The sequence below is a fragment of the Narcine bancroftii genome, chromosome 10 (genome assembly GCF_036971445.1).
Source record: "Narcine bancroftii isolate sNarBan1 chromosome 10, sNarBan1.hap1, whole genome shotgun sequence".
NCBI lineage: Eukaryota > Metazoa > Chordata > Chondrichthyes > Torpediniformes > Narcinidae > Narcine > Narcine bancroftii.
Window position 1 is genome coordinate 60680479 of NC_091478.1, and position 18497 is coordinate 60698975.

Here is an 18497-nt window from a genome sequence, read left to right on the forward strand (position 1 = left end):
AGGGTGAGGAGGAGGATTGAGGACATTGAAATGGCTGGTGTTTCTCACCCCATTTCAATTATCAGCAAGAGATTACAATATTTGCAAAGAATGTAAAGCCCAGAAAGGTAACAGGGTGAGGAGGAGAAGAGAGGACATGGAAATGACTGCTGTTTGTCACCCCATTACAATTATCAGCAAGAGATTACAATAATTGCATAGAATGTAAAGCCCAGAAATGTAAGATGGTGAGGAGCAGGAGAGAGGACATGGAAATGACTGGTGTTTGTCACTCCATTTCAATTATCACCAAGAGATTACAATATTTGCAAAGAATGTTAAGCCCAGAAATGTAAGAGGGTGAGGAGGATCTGAGAGGACATGGAAATGACTGGTATTTGTCACCCCATTTCAATTATCACCAAGAGATTACAATATTTTCAAAGATTGTAAAGCCCAGAAATGTAACAGGGTGAGGAGGAGGAGAGAGAACATGGAAATGACTGGTGTTTTTCACCCCGTTTCAATTATCACCAAGAGATTACAATATTTGCAAAGAATGTAAAGCCCATAAATGTAAGAGTGTATGGAGGAGGAGAGAGGACATGGAAATAACTGGTGTTTGTCACACCATTTCAATTCTCACCAAGAGATTACAATATTTGCAAAGAATGTAAAGCCCAGAAATGTAACAGAGTGAGGAGGAGGAGAGAGGATATGGAAATGACTGGTGTTTGCCACCCCATTCCAATCATCACGAAGAAATTACAATATTTGCAAAGAATGTAAAGCCCAGAAATGTAAGAGGGTATGGAGGAGGAGAGAGGACATGGAAATGACTGGTGTTTGTCACCCCATTTCAATTATCATCAAGAGATTACAATATTTGCAAAGAAAGTAAAGCCCAGAAATGTAACAAGGTGAGGAGGAGGAGAGAGGACATGGAAATAACTGGTGTTTGTCACCCCATTTCAATTATCACCAAGAGATTACAATATTTGCAAAGAATGTAAAGCCCTGAAATGTAACAGGGTGAGGAGGAGGAGAGAGGACATGGAAATGACTGGTGTTGGTCACCCCATTTCAATTATCACCAAGAGATTACAATATTTGCAAAGAATGTAAAGCCCAGAAATGTAACAAGGTGAGGAGGAGGAGAGAGGACATGGAAATGTCTGGTGTTTGTCACCCCATTTCAAGTATCACCAAGAGATTACAATATTTGCAAAGAATGTAAAGCCCAGAAATGTAACAGGGTGAGGAGGAAGAGAGAGGACATGGAAATGACTGGTGTTTGTCACCCTATTTCAATTATCACCAAGAGATTACAATATTTGCAAAGAATGTAAAGCCCAGAAATGTAACAGGGTGAGGAGGAGGAGAGAGGACAAGGAAATGACTGGTGTTTGTCACCCTATTTCAATTATCACCAAGAGATATTTCCATAGAATGTGAAGCGCAGAAATGTAACAGGGTGAGGTGGAGGAGAGAGGACATAGAAATGGCTGGTGTTTCTCACCCCATTTCAATTATCACCAAGAGATTACAATATTTGCAAAGAATGTAAATCCCAGAAATGTAACAGGGTGAGGAGGAGGAGGGAGGACAAGGAAATGACTGGTGTTTGTCACCACATTTCAATTTTCACCAAGAGATATTTCCAAAAAATGTAAATCACAGAAATGTAACAGGGTGAGGAGGAGGAGATAGGACTTGGAAATGGCTGGTGTTTCTCACCCCATTTCAATTATCACCAAGAGATCACAATATTTGCAAAGAATGTAAAGCCCAGAAATGTAACAGGGTGAGGAGGAGGAGGAAGGACATGGAAATGACTGGTGTTTGTCACCCCATTTCAATTATCACCAAGAGATTACAATATTTCCAAAGAATGTAAAGCCCAGAAATGTAACAGGGTGAGGAGGAGGCGAGAGGACATGGAAATGACTGGTGTTTGTCACCCCATTTCAATTATCACCAAGAGATTACAATATTTGCAAAGAATGTAAAGCCCAGAAATGTAACAGGGTGAGGAGGAGGAGAGGGGACATGGAAATGTCTGGTGTTTGTCACCCCATTTCAAGTATCACCAAGCGATTACAATATTTGCAAAGAATGTAAAGCCCAGAAATGTAACAAGGTGAGGAGGAGGAGAGAGGACATGGAAATGACTGGTGTTTGTCACCCCATTTCAATTATCATCAAGAGATTACAATATTTGCAAAGAAAGTAAAGCCCAGAATTGTAAAAATGTGAGGAGGAGGAGAGAGGACATGGAAATAACTGGTGTTTGTCACCCCATTTCAATTATCACCAAGAGATTACAATATTTGCAAAGAATGTAAAGCCCAGAAATGTAACAGGGTGAGGAGGAGGAGAGGGGACATAGAAATGTCTGGTGTTTGTCACCCCATTTCAAGTATGACCAAGAGATTACAATATTTGCAAAGAATGTAAAGCCCAGAAATGTAAGAGGGTGAGGAGGATCAGAGAGGACATGGAAATGACTGGTATTTGTCACCCCATTTCAATTATCTCCAAGAGATTACAATATTTGCAAAGAATGTAAAGCCCAGAAATGTAACAGGGTGAGGAGGAGGAGAGGGGACATGGAAATGTCTGGTGTTTGTCACCCCATTTCAAGTATCACCAAGCGATTACAATATTTGCAAAGAATGTAAAGCCCAGAAATGTAACAAGGTGAGGAGGAGGAGAGAGGACATGGAAATGACTGGTGTTTGTCACCCCATTTCAATTATCATCAAGAGATTACAATATTTGCAAAGAAAGTAAAGCCCAGAAATGTAACAGGGTGAGGAGGAGGAGAGGGGACATGGAAATGTCTGGTGTTTGTCACCCCATTTCAAGTATCACCAAGCGATTACAATATTTGCAAAGAATGTAAAGCCCAGAAATGTACCAGGGTGAGGAGGAGGAGGAAGGACATGGAAATGACTGGTGTTTGTCACCCAATTTCAATTATCACCAAGAGATTACAATATTTCCAAAGAATGTAAAGCCCAGAAATGTAACAGGGTGAGGAGGAGGCGAGAGGACATGGAAATGACTGGTGTTTGTCACCCCATTTCAATTATCACCAAGAGATTACAATATTTGCAAAGAATGTAAAGCCCAGAAATGTAACAGGGTGAGGAGGAGGAGAGGGGACATAGAAATGTCTGGTGTTTGTCACCCCATTTCAAGTATGACCAAGAGATTACAATATTTGCAAAGAATGTAAAGCCCAGAAATGTAAGAGGGTGAGGAGGATCAGAGAGGACATGGAAATGACTGGTATTTGTCACCCCATTTCAATTATCTCCAAGAGATTACAATATTTGCAAAGAATGTTAAGCCCAGAAATGTAAGAGGGTGAGTAGGATCAGAGAGGACATGGAAATGATTGGTGTTTGTCACCCCAATTTCAATTATCACCAAGAGATTACAATATTTTCAAAGATTGTAAAGCCCAGAAATCTAACAGGGTGAGGAGGAGGAGAGAGAACATGGAAATGACTGGTGTTTTTCACCCCGTTTCAATTATCACCAAGAGATTACAATATTTTCAAACAATGTAAAGCCCAAAAATGTAACAGGGTGAGGAGGAGGAGAGAGGACATGGAAATGAAGGTGTTTGTCACCCCATTTCAATTATCACCAAGAGATTACAATATTTGCAAAGAATGTAAATCCCAGAAATGTAACAGGGTGAGGAGGAGGAGAGAGGACAAGGAAATGACTGGTGTTTGTCACCCCATTTCAATTATCACCAAGAGATATTTCCAAAGAATGTAAAGCGCAGAAATGTAACAGGGTGAGGAGGAGGATTGAGGACATTGAAATGGCTGGTGTTTCTCACCCCATTTCAATTATCACCAAGAGATTACAATATTTGCAAAGAATGTAAAGCCCAGAAAGGTAACAGGGTGAGGAGGAGAAGAGAGGACATGGAAATGACTGGTGTTTGTCACCCCATTTCAATTATCACCAAGAGATTACAATATTTGCAAAGATTGTAAAGCCCAGAAATGTAACAAGGTGAGGAGGAGGAGAGCGGACATGGAAATGTCTGGTGTTTGTCACCCCATTTCAAGTATCACCAAGAGATTACAATATTTGCAAAGAATGTAAAGCCCAGAAATGTAACAGGGTGAGGAGAAGGAGAGAGGACATGGAAATGACTGGTGTTTGTCACCCCATTTCAAGTACCACCAAGAGATTACAATATTTGCAAAGAATGTAAAGCCCAGAAATGTAACAGGGTGAGGAGGAGGAGAGAGGACAAGGAAATGACTGGTGTTTGTCACCCTATTTCAATTATCACCAAGAGATATTTCCAAAGAATGTGAAGCGCAGAAATGTAACAGGGTGAGGAGGAGTAGAGAGGACATAGAAATGGCTGGTGTTTCTCACCCCATTTCAATTATCACCAAGAGATTACAATATTTGCAAAGAATGTAAATCCCAGAAATGTAACAGGGTGAGGAGGAGGAGAGAGGACAAGGAAATGACTGGTGTTTGTCACCCCATTTCAATTATCACCAAGAGATATTTCCAAAGAATGTAAAGCGCAGAAATGTAACAGGGTGAGGAGGAGGATTGAGGACATTGAAATGGCTGGTGTTTCTCACCCCATTTCAATTATCAGCAAGAGATTACAATATTTGCAAAGAATGTAAAGCCCAGAAAGGTAACAGGGTGAGGAGGAGAAGAGAGGACATGGAAATGACTGCTGTTTGTCACCCCATTACAATTATCAGCAAGAGATTACAATAATTGCATAGAATGTAAAGCCCAGAAATGTAAGATGGTGAGGAGCAGGAGAGAGGACATGGAAATGACTGGTGTTTGTCACTCCATTTCAATTATCACCAAGAGATTACAATATTTGCAAAGAATGTTAAGCCCAGAAATGTAAGAGGGTGAGGAGGATCTGAGAGGACATGGAAATGACTGGTATTTGTCACCCCATTTCAATTATCACCAAGAGATTACAATATTTGCAAAGAATGTTAAGCCCAGAAATGTAAGAGGGTGAGTAGGATCAGAGAGGACATGGAAATGATTGGTGTTTGTCACCCCATTTCAATTATCACCAAGAGATTACAATATTTTCAAAGATTGTAAAGCCCAGAAATGTAACAGGGTGAGGAGGAGGAGAGAGAACATGGAAATGACTGGTGTTTTTCACCCCGTTTCAATTATCACCAAGAGATTACAATATTTGCAAAGAATGTAAAGCCCATAAATGTAAGAGTGTATGGAGGAGGAGAGAGGACATGGAAATAACTGGTGTTTGTCACACCATTTCAATTCTCACCAAGAGATTACAATATTTGCAAAGAATGTAAAGCCCAGAAATGTAACAGAGTGAGGAGGAGGAGAGAGGATATGGAAATGACTGGTGTTTGCCACCCCATTCCAATCATCACGAAGAAATTACAATATTTGCAAAGAATGTAAAGCCCAGAAATGTAAGAGGGTATGGAGGAGGAGAGAGGACATGGAAATGACTGGTGTTTGTCACCCCATTTCAATTATCATCAAGAGATTACAATATTTGCAAAGAAAGTAAAGCCCAGAAATGTAACAAGGTGAGGAGGAGGAGAGAGGACATGGAAATAACTGGTGTTTGTCACCCCATTTCAATTATCACCAAGAGATTACAATATTTGCAAAGAATGTAAAGCCCTGAAATGTAACAGGGTGAGGAGGAGGAGAGAGGACATGGAAATGACTGGTGTTGGTCACCCCATTTCAATTATCACCAAGAGATTACAATATTTGCAAAGAATGTAAAGCCCAGAAATGTAACAAGGTGAGGAGGAGGAGAGAGGACATGGAAATGTCTGGTGTTTGTCACCCCATTTCAAGTATCACCAAGAGATTACAATATTTGCAAAGAATGTAAAGCCCAGAAATGTAACAGGGTGAGGAGGAAGAGAGAGGACATGGAAATGACTGGTGTTTGTCACCCTATTTCAATTATCACCAAGAGATTACAATATTTGCAAAGAATGTAAAGCCCAGAAATGTAACAGGGTGAGGAGGAGGAGAGAGGACAAGGAAATGACTGGTGTTTGTCACCCTATTTCAATTATCACCAAGAGATATTTCCATAGAATGTGAAGCGCAGAAATGTAACAGGGTGAGGTGGAGGAGAGAGGACATAGAAATGGCTGGTGTTTCTCACCCCATTTCAATTATCACCAAGAGATTACAATATTTGCAAAGAATGTAAATCCCAGAAATGTAACAGGGTGAGGAGGAGGAGGGAGGACAAGGAAATGACTGGTGTTTGTCACCACATTTCAATTTTCACCAAGAGATATTTCCAAAAAATGTAAATCACAGAAATGTAACAGGGTGAGGAGGAGGAGATAGGACTTGGAAATGGCTGGTGTTTCTCACCCCATTTCAATTATCACCAAGAGATCACAATATTTGCAAAGAATGTAAAGCCCAGAAATGTAACAGGGTGAGGAGGAGGAGGAAGGACATGGAAATGACTGGTGTTTGTCACCCCATTTCAATTATCACCAAGAGATTACAATATTTCCAAAGAATGTAAAGCCCAGAAATGTAACAGGGTGAGGAGGAGGCGAGAGGACATGGAAATGACTGGTGTTTGTCACCCCATTTCAATTATCACCAAGAGATTACAATATTTGCAAAGAATGTAAAGCCCAGAAATGTAACAGGGTGAGGAGGAGGAGAGGGGACATGGAAATGTCTGGTGTTTGTCACCCCATTTCAAGTATCACCAAGCGATTACAATATTTGCAAAGAATGTAAAGCCCAGAAATGTAACAAGGTGAGGAGGAGGAGAGAGGACATGGAAATGACTGGTGTTTGTCACCCCATTTCAATTATCATCAAGAGATTACAATATTTGCAAAGAAAGTAAAGCCCAGAATTGTAAAAATGTGAGGAGGAGGAGAGAGGACATGGAAATAACTGGTGTTTGTCACCCCATTTCAATTATCACCAAGAGATATTTCCAAAGAATGTGAAGCGCAGAAATGTAACAGGGTGAGGAGGAGGAGAGAGGACATTGTAATGGCTGGTGTTTCTCACCCCATTTCAATTATCACCAAGAGATTACAATATTTGCAAAGAATGTAAATCCCAGAAATGTAACAGGGTGAGGAGGAGGAGAGAGGACAAGGAAATGACTGGTGTTTGTCACCCCATTTCAATTATCACCAAGAGATATTTCCAAAGAATGTAAAGCGCAGAAATGTAACAGGGTGAGGAGGAGGAGAGAGGACATAGAAATGGCTGTTGTTTCTCACCCCATTTCAATTATCACCAAGAGATTACAATATTTGCAAAGAATGTAAAGCCCAGAAAGGTAACAGGGTTAGGAGGAGAAGAGAGGCCATGGAAATGACTGGTGTTTGTCACCCCATTACAATTATCACCAAGAGATTACAATAATTGCATAGAATGTAAAGCCCAGAAATGTAAGAGGGTGAGGAGGATCAGAGAGGACATGGAAATGACTGGTATTTGTCACCCCATTTCAATTATCACCAAGAGATTACAATATTTGCAAAGAATGTTAAGCCCAGAATTGTAAGAGGGTGAGTAGGATCAGATAGGACATGGAAATGATTGGTGTTTGTCACCCCATTTCAATTATCACCAAGAGATTACAATATTTTCAAAGATTGTTAAGCCCAGAAATGTAACAGGGTGAGGAGGAGGAGAGAGGACATGGAAATGACTGGTGTTTGTCACCCCATTTCAATTATCATCAAGAGATTACAATATTTGCAAAGAAAGTAAAGCCCAGAAATGTAACAAGGTGAGGAGGAGGAGAGAGGACATGGAAATGACTGGTGTTTGTCACCCCATTTCAAGTATCACCAAGAGATTACAATATTTGCAAAGAATGTAAAGCCCAGAAATGTAACAAGGTGAGGAGGAGGAGAGAGGACATGGATATGACTGGTGTTTGTCACCCTATTTCAATTATCACCAAGAGATATTTCCAAAGAATGTGAAGCGCAGAAATGTAACAGGGTGAGGAGGAGGAGAGAGGACATAGAAATGGCTGGTGTTTCTCACCCCATTTCAATTATCATCAAGAGATTACAATATTTGCAAAGAAAGTAAAGCCCAGAAATGTAACAAGGTGAGGAGGAGGAGAGAGGACATGGAAATAACTGGTGTTTGTCACCCCATTTCAATTATCACCAAGAGATTACAATATTTGCAAAGAATGTAAAGCCCAGAAATGTAACAGGGTGAGGAGGAGGAGAGAGGACATGGAAATGACTGGTGTTTGTCACCCCATTTCAATTATCACCAAGAGATTACAATATTTGCAAAAATGTAAAGCCCAGAAATGTAACAAGGTGAGGAGGAGGAGAGAGGACATGGAAATGTCTGGTGTTTGTCACCCCATTTCAAGTATCACCAAGAGATTACAATATTTGCAAAGAATGTAAAGCCCAGAAATGTAACAGGGTGAGGAGGAGGAGAGAGGACATGGAAATGACTGGTGTTTGTCACCCCATTTCAATTATCATCAAGAGATTACAATATTTGCAAAGAAAGTAAAGCCCAGAAATGTAACAAGGTGAGGAGGAGGAGAGAGGACATGGAAATAACTGGTGTTTGTCACCCCATTTCAATTATCACCAAGAGATTACAATATTTGCAAAGAATGTAAAGCCCTGAAATGTAACAGGGTGAGGAGGAGGAGAGAGGACATGGAAATGACTGGTGTTGGTCACCCCATTTCAATTATCACCAAGAGATTACAATATTTGCAAAGAATGTAAAGCCCAGAAATGTAACAAGGTGAGGAGAAGGAGAGAGGACATGGAAATGTCTGGTGTTTGTCACCCCATTTCAAGTATCACCAAGAGATTACAATATTTGCAAAGAATGTAAAGCCCAGAAATGTAACAGGGTGAGGAGGAGGAGAGAGGACATGGAAATGACTGGTGTTTGTCACCCCATTTCAATTATCACCAAGAGATTACAATATTTGCAAAGAATGTAAAGCCCAGAAATGTAACAGGGTGAGGAGGAGGAGAGAGGACAAGGAAATGACTGGTGTTTGTCACCCTATTTCAATTATCACCAAGACATATTTCCAAAGAATGTGAAGCGCAGAAATGTAACAGGGTGAGGAGGAGGAAGAGGACATAGAAATGGCTGGTGTTTCTCACCCCATTTCAATTATCACCAAGAGATTACAATATTTGCAAAGAATGTAAATCCCAGAAATGTAACAGGGTGAGGAGGAGGAGAGAGGACAAGGAAATGACTGGTGTTTGTCACCCCATTTTAATTATCACCAAGAGATATTTCCAAAGAATGTAAAGCGCAGAAATGTAACAGGGTGAGGAGGAGGAGATAGGACTTGGAAATGGCTGGTGTTTCTCACCCCATTTCAATTATCACCAAGAGATTACAATATTTGCAAAGAATGTAAAGCCCAGAAATGTAACAGGGTGAGGAGGAGGAGGAAGGACATGGAAATGACTGGTGTTTGTCACCCCATTTCAATTATCACCAAGAGATTACAATATTTCCAAAGAATGTAAAGCCCAGAAATGTAACAGGGTGAGGAGGAGGCGAGAGGACATGGAAATGACTGGTGTTTGTCACCCCATTTCAATTATCACCAAGAGATTACAATATTTGCAAAGAATGTAAAGCCCAGAAATGTAACAGGGTGAGGAGGAGGAGAGGGGACATGGAAATGTCTGGTGTTTGTCACCCCATTTCAAGTATCACCAAGCGATTACAATATTTGCAAAGAATGTAAAGCCCAGAAATGTAACAAGGTGAGGAGGAGGAGAGAGGACATGGAAATGACTGGTGTTTGTCACCCCATTTCAATTATCATCAAGAGATTACAATATTTGCAAAGAAAGTAAAGCCCAGAATTGTAAAAATGTGAGGAGGAGGAGAGAGGACATGGAAATAACTGGTGTTTGTCACCCCATTTCAATTATCACCAAGAGATTACAATATTTGCAAAGAATGTAAAGCCCAGAAATGTAACAGGGTGAGGAGGAGGAGAGAGGACATGGAAATGACTGGTGTTTGTCACCCCATTTCAATTATCACCAAGCGATTACAATATTTGCAAAGAATGTAAAGCCCAGAAATGTAACAAGGTGAGGAGGAGGAGAGGGGACATGGAAATGTCTGGTGTTTGTCACCCCATTTCAAGTATCACCAAGAGATTACAATATTTGCAAAGAATGTAAAGCCCACAAATGTAACAGGGTGAGGAGGAGGAGAGAGGACATTGTAATGGCTGGTGTTTCTCACCCCATTTCAATTATCACCAAGAGATTACAATATTTGCAAAGAATGTAAATCCCAGAAATGTAACAGGGTGAGGAGGAGGAGAGAGGACAAGGAAATGACTGGTGTTTGTCACCCCATTTCAATTATCACCAAGAGATATTTGCAAAGAATGTAAAGCGCAGAAATGTAACAGGGTGAGGAGGAGGAGAGAGGACATAGAAATGGCTGTTGTTTCTCACCCCATTTCAATTATCACCAAGAGATTACAATATTTGCAAAGAATGTAAAGCCCAGAAAGGTAACAGGGTTAGGAGGAGAAGAGAGGACATGGAAATGACTGGTGTTTGTCACCCCATTACAATTATCACCAAGAGATTACAATAATTGCATAGAATGTAAAGCCCAGAAATGTAAGAGGGTGAGGAGGATCAGAGAGGACATGGAAATGACTGGTATTTGTCACCCCATTTCAATTATCACCAAGAGATTACAATATTTGCAAAGAATGTTAAGCCCAGAATTGTAAGAGGGTGAGTAGGATCAGATAGGACATGGAAATGATTGGTGTTTGTCACCCCATTTCAATTATCACCAAGAGATTACAATATTTTCAAAGAATGTAAAGCCCAGAAATGTAACAGGGTGAGGAGGAGGAGAGAGGACATGGAAATGACTGGTGTTTGTCACCCCATTTCAATTATCACCAAGAGATTACAATATTTGCAAAGAATGTGAAGCGCAGAAAAGTAACAGGGTGAGGAGGAGGAGAGAGGACATGGAAATGTCTGGTGTTTGTCACCCCATTTCAAGTATCACCAAGAGATTACAATATTTGCAAAGAATGTAAAGCCCAGAAATGTAACAGGGTGAGGAGGAGGAGAGAGGACATGGAAATGACTGGTGTTTGTCACCCCATTTCAATTATCACCAAGAGATTACAATATTTGCAAAGAATGTAAAGCCCAGAAATGTAACAGGGTGAGGAGAAGGAGAAAGGACAAGGAAATGACTGGTGTTTGTCACCCTACTTCAATTATCACCAAGAGATATTTCCAAAGAATGTGAAGCGCAGAAATGTAAGAGGGTGAGGAGGATCAGAGAGGACATGGAAATGGCTGGTGATTGTCACCCCATTTCAATTATCACCAAGAAATTACAAAATTTGCAAAGAATGTTAAGCCCAGAAATGTAAGAGGGTGAGTAGGATCAGAGAGGACATGGAAATGATTGGTGTTTGTCACCCCATTTCAATTATCACCAAGAGATTACTATATTTGCAAAGAATGTTAAGCCCAGAAATGTAAGAGGGTGAGGAGGATCAGAGAGGACATGGAAATGACTGGTATTTGTCACCCCATTTCAATTATCACCAAGACATTACAATATTTGCAAAGAATGTAAAGCCCAGAAATGTAACAGGGTGAGGAGGAGGAGAGAGGACAAGGAAATGACTGGTGTTTGTCACCCTCTTTCAATTATCACCAAGAGATATTTCCAAAGAATGTGAAGCGCAGAAATGTAACAGGGTGAGGAGGAGGAGAGATGACAAGGAAATGACTGGTGTTTGTCACCCCATTTCAATTATCACCAAGAGATATTTCCAAAGAATGTAAAGCGCAGAAATGTAACAGGGTGAGGAGGAGGAGAGAGGACATAGAAATGGCTGGTGTTTCTCACCCCATTTCAATTATCACCAAGAGATTACAATATTTGCAAAGAATGTAAAGCCCAGAAAGGTAACAGGGTGAGGAGGAGAAGAGAGGACATGGAAATGACTGGTGTTTGTCACCCAATTACAGTTATCACCAAGAGATTACAATAATTGCATAGAAAGTAAAGCCCAGAAATGTAAGATGGTGAGGCGCAGGAGAGAGGACATGGAAATGACTGGTGTTTGTCACCCCATTTCAATTATCACCAAGAGATTACAATATTTGCAAAGTATGTTAAGCCCAGAAATGTAAGAGGGTGAGTAGGATCAGAGAGGACATGGAAATGATTGGTGTTTGTCACCCCATTTCAATTATCACCAAGAGATTACAATATTTTCAAAGATTGTAAAGCCCAGAAATGTAACAGGGTGAGGAGGAGGAGAGAGAACATGGAAATGACTGGTGTTTTTCACCCCATTTCAATTATCACCAAGAGATTACAATATTTGCAAAGAATGTTAAGCCCAGAAATGTAAGAGGGTGAGGAGGATCAGAGAGGACATGGAAATAACTGGTATTTGTCACCCCATTTCAATTATCACCAAGAGATTACAATATTTGCAAAGAATGTTAAGCCCAGAAATGTAAGAGGGTGAGGAGGATCAGAGAGGACATGGAAATAACTGGTATTTGTCACCCCATTTCAATTATCACAAAGAGATTACAATATTTGCAAAGAATGTTAAGCCCAGAAATGTAACAGGGTGAGGAGGAGGAGAGAGGACATGGAAATGTCTGGTGTTTGTCACCCCATTTCAAGTATCACCAAGAGATTACAATATTTGCAAAGAATGTAAAGCCCAAAAATGTAACAGGGTGAGGAGGAGGAGAGAGGACATGGAAATGACTGGTGTTTGTCACCCCATTTCAATTATCACCAAGAGATTACAATATTTGCAAAGAATGTAAAGCCCAGAAATGTAACAGGGTGAGGAGGAGGAGAGAGGACAAGGAAATGACTGGTGTTTGTCACCCTATTTCAATTATCACCAAGAGATATTTCCAAAGAATGTGAAGCGCAGAAATGTAACAGGGTGAGGAGGAGGAGAGAGGACATAGAAATGGCTGGTGTTTCTCACCCCATTTCAATTATCACCAAGATATTACAATATTTGCAAAGAATGTAAATCCCAGAAATGTAACAGGGTGAGGAGGAGGAGAGAGGACAAGGAAATGACTGGTGTTTGTCACCCCATTTTAATTATCACCAAGAGATATTTCCAAAGAATGTAAAGCGCAGAAATGTAACAGGGTGAGGAGGAGGAGAGAGGACATAAAAATGGCTGGTGTTTCTCACCCCATTTCAATTATCACCAAGAGATTACAATATTTGCAAAGAATGTAAAGCCCAGAAAGGTAACAGGGTGAGGAGGAGAAGAGAGGACATGGAAATGAATGGTGTTTGTCACCCCATTACAATTATCACCAAGAGATTACAATAATTGCATAGAATGTAAAGCCCAGAAATGTAAGATGGTGAGGAGCAGGAGGGAGGACATGGAAATGACTGGTGTTTGTCACCCCATTTCAATTATCACCAAGAGATTGCAATATTTGCAAAGAATGTTAAACCCAGAAATGTAAGAGAGTGAGGAGGATCAGAGAGGACATGGAAATGACTGGTATTTGTCACCCCATTTCAATTATCACCAAGAGTTTACAATATTTGCAAAGAATGTTAAGTCCAGAAATGTAAGAGGGTGAGTAGGATCAGAGAGGACATGGAAATGATTGGTGTTTGTCACCCCATTTCAATTATCACCAAGAGATTACAATATTTTCAAAGATTGTAAAGCCCAGAAATGTAACAGGGTGAGGAGGAGGAGAGAGAACATGGAAATGATGGTGTTTTTCACCCCATTTCAATTATCACCAAGAGATTACAATATTTGCAAAGAATGTAAAGCCCAGAAATGTAACAGGGTGAGGAGAAGGAGAAAGGACAAGGAAATGACTGGTGTTTGTCACCCTATTTCAATTATCACCAAGAGATATTTCCAAAGAATGTGAAGCGCAGAAATGTAACAGGGTGAGGTGGAGGAGAGAGGACATAGAAATGGATGGTGTTTCTCACCCCATTTCAATTATCACCAAGAGATTACAATATTTGAAAAGAATGTAAATCCCAGAAATGTAACAGGGTGAGGAGGAGGAGAGAGGACATGGAAATGACTGGTGTTTGTCACCCCATTTCAATTATCACCAAGAGATTACAATATTTGCAAAGAATGTTAAGCCCAGAAATGTAAGAGGGTGAGGAGGATCAGAGAGGACATGGAAATGACTGGTATTTGTCACCCCATTTCAATTATCACCAAGAGATTACAATATTTGCAAAGAATGTTAAGCCCAGAAATGTAAGAGGGTGAGTAGGATCAGAGAGGACATGGAAATGATTGGTGTTTGTCACCCCATTTCAATTATCACCAAGAGATTACAATATTTGCAAAGAATGTAAAGCCCAGAAATATAACAGGGTGAGGAGGAGGAGAGAGGCCAAGGAATTGACTGGTGTTTGTCACCCTATTTCAATTATCACCAAGAGATGTTTCCAAAGAATGTGAAGCGCAGAAATGTAACAGGGTGAGGAGGAGGAGAGAGGACATGGAAATGTCTGGTGTTTGTCACCCCATTTCAAGTATCACCAAGAGATTACAATATTTGCAAAGAATGTAAAGCCCAGAAATGTAACAGGGTGAGGAGGAGGAGAGAGGACATGGAAATGACTGGTGTTTGTCACCCCATTTCAATTATCACCAAGAGATTACAATATTTGCAAAGAATGTAAAGCCCAGAAATGTAACAGGGTGAGGAGAAGGAGAAAGGACAAGGAAATGACTGGTGTTTGTCACCCTATTTCAATTATCACCAAGAGATATTTCCAAAGAATGTGAAGCGCAGAAATGTAACAGGGTGAGGAGGAGGAGAGAGGACATAGAAATGGATGGTGTTTCTCACCCCATTTCAATTATCACCAAGAGATTACAATATTTGAAAAGAATGTAAATCCCAGAAATGTAACAGGGTGAGGAGGAGGAGAGAGGACAAGGAAATGACTGGTGTTTGTCACCCCATTTTAATTATCACCAAGAGATATTTCCAAAGAATGTAAAGCGCAGAAATGTAACAGGGTGAGGAGGAGGAGAGAGAACATGGAAATGATGGTCTTTTTCACCCCATTTCAATTATCACCAAGAGATTACAATATTTTCAAACAATGTAAATCCCAGAAATGTAAGAGGGTGAGGAGGAAGAGAGAGGACATGGAAATGACTGGTGTTTGTCACCCCATTTCAATTATCACCAAGATATTACAATATTTGCAAAGAATGTAAAGCCCATAAATGTAAGAGTGTATGGAGGAGGAGAGAGGACATGGAAATAACTGGTGTTTGTCACACCATTTCAATTCTCACCAAGAGATTACAATATTTGCAAAGAATGTAAAGCCCAGAAATGTAACAGAGTGAGGAGGAGGAGAGAGGATATGGAAATGACTGGTGTTTGCCACCCCATTCCAATCATCACGAAGAAATTACAATATTTGCAAAGAATGTAAAGCCCAGAAATGTAAGAGGGTATGGAGGAGGAGAGAGGACATGGAAATGACTCGTGTTTGCCACCCCATTCCAATCATGACAAAGTGATTACAATATTAGCAAAGAATGTAAAGCCCAGAAATGTAAGTGAGTTAGGATGAGGAAGGGAGGACATGGAAATGACTGGTGTTTGTCACCCATTTCAATTATCACTTAGAGATTACAATATTTGCAAAGAATGTAAATCCGAGAAATGTAACAGGGTGAGGAGGAGAAGAAAGGACATGGAAATGACTGCTGTTTGTCATCAAATTTCAATTATCACCAAGAGATTACAATATTTGCAAAGAATGTAAATCCCAGAAATGTAACAGGGTGAGGAGGAGGAGGGAGGACAAGGAAATGACTGGTGTTTGTCACCACATTTCAATTTTCACCAAGAGATATTTCCAAAAAATGTAAATCACAGAAATGTAACAGGGTGAGGAGGAGGAGATAGGACATGGAAATGGCTGGTGTTTCTCACCCCATTTCAATTATCACCAAGAGATTACAATATTTGCAAAGAATGTAAAGCCCAGAAATGTAACAGGGTGAGGAGGAGGAGAGAGGACATGGATTTGACTGGTGTTTGTCACCCCATTTCAATTATCACCAAGAGATTACAATATTTGCAAAGAATGTAAAGCCCAGAAATATAACAGGGTGAGGAGGAGGAGAGAGGACAAGGAATTGACTGGTGTTTGTCACCCTATTTCAATTATCACCAAGAGATATTTCCAAAGAATGTGAAGCGCAGAAATGTAACAGGGTGAGGAGGAGGAGAGAGGACATGGAAATGTCTGGTGTTTGTCACCCCATTTCAAGTATCACCAAGAGATTACAATATTTGCAAAGAATGTAAAGCCCAGAAATGTAACAGGGTGAGGAGGAGGAGAGAGGACATGGAAATGACTGGTGTTTGTCACCCCATTTCAATTATCACCAAGAGATTACAATATTTGCAAAGAATGTAAAGCCCAGAAATGTAACAGGGTGAGGAGAAGGAGAAAGGACAAGGAAATGACTGGTGTTTGTCACCCTATTTCAATTATCACCAAGAGATATTTCCAAAGAATGTGAAGCGCAGAAATGTAAGAGGGTGAGGAGGATCAGAGAGGACATGGAAATGGCTGGTGATTGTCACCCCATTTCAATTATCACCAAGAAATTACAAAATTTGCAAAGAATGTTAAGCCCAGAAATGTAAGAGGGTGAGTAGGATCAGAGAGGACATGGAAATGATTGGTGTTTGTCACCCCATTTCAATTATCACCAAGAGATTACTATATTTGCAAAGAATGTTAAGCCCAGAAATGTAAGAGGGTGAGGAGGATCAGAGAGGACATGGAAATGACTGGTATTTGTCACCCCATTTCAATTATCACCAAGAGATTACAATATTTGCAAAGAATGTAAAGCCCAGAAATGTAACAGGGTGAGGAGGAGGAGAGAGGACAAGGAAATGACTGGTGTTTGTCACCCTCTTTCAATTATCACCAAGAGATATTTCCAAAGAATGTGAAGCGCAGAAATGTAACAGGGTGAGGAGGAGGAGAGATGACAAGGAAATGACTGGTGTTTGTCACCCCATTTCAATTATCACCAAGAGATATTTCCAAAGAATGTAAAGCGCAGAAATGTAACAGGGTGAGGAGGAGGAGAGAGGACATAGAAATGGCTGGTGTTTCTCACCCCATTTCAATTATCACCAAGAGATTACAATATTTGCAAAGAATGTAAAGCCCAGAAAGGTAACAGGGTGAGGAGGAGAAGAGAGGACATGGAAATGACTGGTGTTTGTCACCCAATTACAGTTATCACCAAGAGATTACAATATTTGCAAAGTATGTTAAGCCCAGAAATGTAAGAGGGTGAGTAGGATCAGAGAGGACATGGAAATGATTGGTGTTTGTCACCCCATTTCAATTATCAGCAAGAGATTACAATATTTTCAAAGATTGTAAAGCCCAGAAATGTAACAGGGTGAGGAGGAGGAGAGAGAACATGGAAATGACTGGTGTTTTTCACCCCATTTCAATTATCACCAAGAGATTACAATATTTGCAAAGAATGTTAAGCCCAGAAATGTAAGAGGGTGAGGAGGATCAGAGAGGACATGGAAATAACTGGTATTTGTCACCCCATTTCAATTATCACCAAGAGATTACAATATTTGCAAAGAATGTTAAGCCCAGAAATGTAAGAGGGTGAGGAGGATCAGAGAGGACATGGAAATAACTGGTATTTGTCACCCCATTTCAATTATCACAAAGAGATTACAATATTTGCAAAGAATGTTAAGCCCAGAAATGTAACAGGGTGAGGAAGAGGAGAGAGGACATGGAAATGTCTGGTGTTTGTCACCCCATTTCAAGTATCACCAAGAGATTACAATATTTGCAAAGAATGTAAAGCCCAAAAATGTAACAGGGTGAGGAGGAGGAGAGAGGACATGGAAATGACTGGTGTTTGTCACCCCATTTCAATTATCACCAAGAGATTACAATATTTGCAAAGAATGTAAAGCCCAGAAATGTAACAGGGTGAGGAGGAGGAGAGAGGACAAGGAAATGACTGGTGTTTGTCACCCTATTTCAATTATCACCAAGAGATATTTCCAAAGAATGTGAAGCGCAGAAATGTAACAGGGTGAGGAGGAGGAGAGAGGACATAGAAATGGCTGGTGTTTCTCACCCCATTTCAATTATCACCAAGATATTACAATATTTGCAAAGAATGTAAATCCCAGAAATGTAACAGGGTGAGGAGGAGGAGAGAGGACAAGGAAATGACTGGTGTTTGTCACCCCATTTTAATTATCACCAAGAGATATTTCCAAAGAATGTAAAGCGCAGAAATGTAACAGGGTGAGGAGGAGGAGAGAGGACATAAAAATGGCTGGTGTTTCTCACCCCATTTCAATTATCACCAAGAGATTACAATATTT